The sequence below is a fragment of the Hypanus sabinus genome, chromosome 13 (assembly GCF_030144855.1).
Source record: "Hypanus sabinus isolate sHypSab1 chromosome 13, sHypSab1.hap1, whole genome shotgun sequence".
NCBI lineage: Eukaryota > Metazoa > Chordata > Chondrichthyes > Myliobatiformes > Dasyatidae > Hypanus > Hypanus sabinus.
Genome location: NC_082718.1, coordinates 103,481,841 through 103,488,179, shown reverse-complemented (window position 1 = coordinate 103,488,179; position 6,339 = coordinate 103,481,841).

Below are 6,339 nucleotides of genomic sequence, written 5' to 3'. Positions count from 1 at the left end.
TGGGCCAAGGGGAAGTGAGACGTGGAGAGGGTACATGTTCATGGGCCGAGGGGAAGTGAGACGTGGAGAGGGTACATGTTAATGGGTCGAGGGGAAGTGAGACGTGGAGAGGGTACATGTTAATGGGCCGAGGGGAAGTGAGACGTGGAGAGGGTACATGTTCATGGGCCGAGGGGAAGAGAGACGTGGAGAGGGTACATGATAATGGGCCGAGGGGAAGTGAGACGTGGAGAGGGTACATGATAATGGGCCGAGGGGAAGTGAGACGTGGAGAGGGTACATGTTAATGGGCCGAGGGGAAGTGAGACTTGGAGAGGGTACATGTTCATGGGCCGAGGGGAAGTGAGACGTGGAGAGGGTACATGTTCATGGGCCGAGGGGAAGTGAGACGTGGAGAGGGTACATGTTCATGGGCCGAGGGGAAGTGAGACGTGGAGAGGGTACATGTTAATAGGCCGAGGGGAAGTGAGACGTGGAGAGGGTATATGTTAATGGGCCGAGGGGAAGTGAGACGTGGAGAGGGTATATGTTAATGGGCCGAGGGGAAGTGAGACGTGGAGAGGGTATATGTTAATGGGCCGAGGGGAAGTGAGACGTGGAGAGGGTACATGTTAATGGGTCGAGGGGAAGTGAGATGTGGAGAGGGTACATGTTAATGGGCCGAGGGGAAGTGAGACGTGGAGAGGGTACATGTTCATGGGCCGAGGAGAAGTGAGACGTGGAGAGGGTACATGTTAATGGGTCGAGGGGAAGTGAGACGTGGAGAGGGTACATGTTAATGGGTCGAGGGGAAGTGAGACGTGGAGAGGGTACATGTTCATGGGCCGAGGGGAAGTGAGACGTGGAGAGGGTACATGTTAATGGGTCGAGGGGAAGTGAGACGTGGAGAGGGTACATGTTAATGGGTCGAGGGGAAGTGAGACGTGGAGAGGGTACATGTTAATGGGCCGAGGGGAAGTGAGACGTGCAGAGGGTACATGTTATTGGGCCGAGGAGAAGTGAGACGTGGAGAGGGTACATGTTAATGGGCCGAGGAGAAGTGAGACGTGGAGAGGGTACATGTTCATGGGCCGAGGGGAAGTGAGACGTGGAGAGGGTACATGTTCATGGGCCGAGGGGAAGTGAGACGTGGAGAGGGTACATGTTAATGGGCCGAGGGAAGTGAGACGTGGAGAGGGTACATGTTCATGGGCCGAGGGGAAGTGAGACGTGGAGAGGGTACATGTTAATGGGCTGAGGGGAAGTGAGACGTGGAGAGTGTACATGTTCATGGAGCTCAGCCACTGGCCACATTTCAGGACTGGCTCCCTCTGCAATGGAAAGCAGCAACAGCTGCATGGGTGTTAGGACATGCTGTCTGTTCAACTCCATTCAGCTTCTGTCCTCTCTAGTTTAGCACTATCCTATTCTTCAAATAGGGAGGGTACAAGTAACATGGAATGACATTGTATATGTTTGGGTGATGTTGGCTTTTTTTTGCACCATTCTTTGTAAACTTCAGGGACTGCTGTGTGTGAAAATCCCAGGAGATTAGCAATTTCTGAGATGCTCTTACCACCCTGTCTGGCACCAGCAATCATTCCACGGTCAATGTCACTGTGATCACATTTCTTCCGCATTCTGATGTTTGGTCTGAACACCAACTGAACCTCTTGACCATGTCTGCAAGCTTTTACACACTAGGTTGCTGCCATGTAATTGCATTAACGATCAGGTGTACAGGCATACCTAATAAAGTGGTCACTGAATGTACAATTGCACATGGACGTTAATGTAGGCCAAGCATCACAGAAGTAAAGTGGCTTAATGCTAGTTAAGTATTTGGATGGCAGGGTAATATAACATATTAACCTGTGAGACCAGTGTGTGTTGATGTGGATATATCAATTACTACGCTGAATGCTGTATCATTTTAAATAATTACCACATAAATCTGAGGCATCTTGGGTTGAATTTTACAGGATCTCTGATGAAGGAGAGGTGAAGACCACTCTCCTGTCCACTCAAACTAGTCTGAGATATTAGCAAATGGAAAAATAATCATAATCATTAATAACAATTAAATAGGAGGGGTATGGAAGGTTATGTCCAGCTGCAGGTTGATGGGTGTGGGCAGATGAGCCAAATAGTTTGGCAAGGGCTAGATGGACCAAAGGGCCTGTTGCTGTACGGTAGTGCTCAATGATACGATGACTCTAATGAAACTTTGTTCATACATACTCAGCACATTAATGTAGGTAGACTTAATCTGCATTGTATTAGTCTTGAGCCTCAGCAACCAACTGCTGCTGATTAGTCAATAATTGACATTAAACAAACATCTCCTTTGTTGAAATACCATTAAAAACATTGTCCATCTGGTCAAGGTGGACTCTTCAGATTGGGTGAAGATGAGTTACTTTGGTAGAGGAACTTTATTCTTTATATACCGATGACATGGTGGCTATAGGTGACGTTGATGTTTGGAGAGTCCTTGCATGCTCTCAGCCTTGACTCCAAACCCTATGATGTCAGGTCACTTGCTAACTTCCATCTTCAATAATAAATCAATGTTCCTTCATGTTGGACATTCACTGGAGAAAATATTGAATGATGTAAAGCCACTGTATTAATTCAGATTGAAGGACATCTACTAAGATGTGGTTTGTTTGTGGCATCATGGCCTACCTCCTGGATTATTAGGAGCAGTTCTTTATTTATTAAGATATAGCATTGAATATGCCCTTCCGGCCATTCGAGCCATGTCACGTAGCAACCCCTGATTTAACCCTAGCCTAATCATGGGACAATTTACAATGACTAATTAACATACCCGCCGGCACGTCTTTGGACTGTAGGACGCACTAGAACATATGAAGGTCACCCACACGGTCACAAATTCCTCTCAGATGGGAAAGGGAATTGGACCCTTGTTATTGATTCTGAAAAGCATTGTGCTAACCACTACACTCCTGTGCTGTTGGGTCCCTTATCTGAGAAAGGATGTGTTGGCATTGGAGAGGGTCCACAAGAAAGACCCTACGTCTGAAAGCTTGAGGAATGTTTGATGGCTCTGGGCCTGCACTCACTGGTATTGAAGAATGAGGGGAGGATCTCATTGAAACTTTTTGAATTTTGTAAGGCCTAGATAGGATGGTCATGGACATAACGTTGATGATGTTTTCTATAGTGAGGCAGTTAGGACCAGAGGCACAGCCTCAGAATAGAAGGACATCCCTTTTGAAGAGAGATGAAAGGGATTTTCTTTACCAGAGGGTGGTGAATCTGTGGAATTCATTGCCTCAGATGGCTGTCAGTGGATATACTTAAGGCAGAGTTTAGTAGGTTCTTGATTTTTAAGGGTATCAAAGGTTGCAGAGAGAAGGCAAGAGAATGGGGTTGAGAAGGAAAGTAAATCAGCGATGATGAAATGGCAGAGCTGACTTGATGGCCGAATTCTGCTCCTGTGTCTTACGGCCTATTATAGAGACGCTCATCATCCACAGGCCAGAGTCAGGAGTACTGATGGAGCACACCACTTAAGAGCTGCAATTACTCACAAGAGCATAAAATCCATGCTAACATCCCCATAATTGCTCATGATAAACCAGGAAGTAATGACAATTTAGTCCGTGTAGGCTTTCAGAAGAAAGGCAATCAGAGCTTGGGAACAACTATAGTTTCACCATCACCACCCTGATCTCAAAGACAAACAAAAAGAAATAATTACATTGTTCACTTTGGGGAAAAAAAGGAGAACTTGCCCAGTTTTGGTGGAAGTTACAAGTATATTGATTAACCAATCTACTCAACTTTAAACCAATAGACTTTCTTGTATTTAGAATAACTTTCAGAGTAAAGAAAGAGTTAATGTGCTTGAGTTAATCTGAAAGATATTGCATGACATTAGTTTCTCTTTTACCTTTGACTGCTTTATTACTTTATTGACTTTATTTCTTACATCCTTCACATACATGAGGAGTAAAATCTTTATGTTATGTCTCCATCTAAATGTGCAATGTGCAGTCATAGTAGTTTATAATAAATGAAACAGTCAACACTCAATCACTGTGAGATCATCAGTCTGATGGCCTGATGGAAGAAGATTGTGTTTGGGGTGACTCAGGTCTGCAATGATCCTTCAGGCCCTTTTTACACACCTGTCCTTGTAAATGTCAGGAATCATGGGAAGTTCACAACTACAGATGCGCTGGGCTGTCCACACCACTGTCTGCAGAGTCCTGCGATTAAGGGAGGTACAGTTCCCATACCAGGCAGTGATGCAGTCAGTCAGGATGCTTTCAATCATGCCTCTGCAGAAAGTTCTTAGGATTTGGGGGCCCATACTGAACTTCCTTCACCATCTGAGGTGAAGGAGACGCTGCTGTGATTGTTTCGCCACACAGCTGGTGTTTACAGACTGTGTGAGGACCTGGGTGATGTGGATGCTGAGGAACTTGAAGCTGTTTATCCTCCCAACCCCAGATCCATTGATGTCAATAGGGGTTAGCCATCTCCATTCCTCCTGTAATCCACAACCAGCTCCTTTGTTTCTGTGACATTGAGGGCAAGGTTGTTCTCTTGACACCACTATGTCAGAGAGATGACTTCTTCCCTGTAGGCCACCTCGTTATTGTTTGAGATAAAGCCAATCAATGTGGTGTCATCGGCAAATTTAATCAGCAGATTGGAGCTGTGGGTGGCGATCACGGGTATACAGGGAGTAAAGGAGGGGACTCAGTATGCAGCCCTGAGAGGCTCCCGTATTGAGAGTCAGAGTGTTGGAGCCCACTCTTACTATCTGCGGGCGATCTGACGATAAGTCCAGGATCCACCTGCACAAAGTAGGGTCAAGGCCAAAGTCTCTGAGCTTCTTGTCGAGCCTGGATGAAACTATGGTGTTGAATGCTGAACTGTAGTCCAAGAACAGCATTCTCACATAAGCATCCTTCTTCTCCAGATGTGTAAGGATGGTATGCAGAGCAGTGGCTATTGCGTCAGCTGTTGATCTGTTGTGTCGGTAGGCGAATTGTAGGGGGATCAGTTTGGGTGGTAGCAAGCTGCAGATGTAATTGTTGACTAGCCTCTCAAAGCATTTGCTTATTATTGAAGTGAGTGCGACAGGACGCCAGTCGATCAGGCATGTTACCTTGGTTTTTTTTGGTACAGGGACAATGGTGAAGGAGGAGGACACTCTACAAAGGGATCTGTGTTCTTCGAGTTTTGCAGAAGCCCGCAGTGAATGTAAATCTAGATATTAAGAGCTGGTGCTTGTCTGGTATGGTCTTGTTTTCTTCCCTATGAAAGTAACTCATAAACAGAGTGCTGTATTTTCCACCTGAATGAATGTCTGAAAATGTCAATCTAAAGCAGCTGAATATTGTTAATATATCCTCCCTCTTAGATATGAAAGTCATTCAGAGGGTTTTCAAATGTAAATTGCAGAATGAGTCAATGCTGAAAGAGATCTTTTACTATTTAAGACAAACAACTCAATTTATTTCAGCCAGCAACAGGCAGCATAAAACTGGAGGTGTCCTTTATGGATGGTCAGCTACTGACCTTAGCCAGTCTGGTCCATATGATACTCCCGCCCGACATAAAACTGGAGGTGTCCTTTATGGACTGCAAGTTGATGAGCTTAGCCATTCTGGCCCATGTGATTAATTTTTGAGGTGTACAGTTGATTATTAACATTCTCTCAAGTTCCCAGAAGCAGGTAGAAAATGTAATTGCAGACTCTACCCACCCTGCAAGTACTCTTTTGCAAAAGCGCCCTCTGGAATGCACTATAGGGTTATTAAAGCAAAATATTCACACCATCTGAGAAGTTTCTGCTACCAGGCAGTTAATCATTCTAGGTGTCCACCGGTCTATCTACTGTTCCTGCACTGCACCTTATTGGAGACATTTTAAACTGCTTTTTATAATGCTGTTTACATTGCAAACATGCTGGCTTTTATTTATACACATTGCTTTCCTTTTCTGTCCTTTAATCACTAAATATAGCATTTTAAAAAAGATATATATATATAATTCTTTATAAGTATTGAATATTGTTGTTTTTTTTATAGAAGTTCAAATTTAATTGTCATTCAGCCATACATGAATACCCAAATGAAACAGAGTTGCTCTGGGGTGAAGGTGTAAACACAGTAACAACAGTCATACACTGCACAAGATACGTATAGTACATATAAAATAGCAAGCACATATAGAACAGCAATAAAATCCAGTCACACAAAAATATATTGTCCAATCCCTGAGTCCATGAATGTTGTAGCCATCTACAGTTGAACACAATCTAGCTTGTCTTCTGCTGAGTGAACAGTAGGGGGCAGCACTGAGACCAGCATGGAC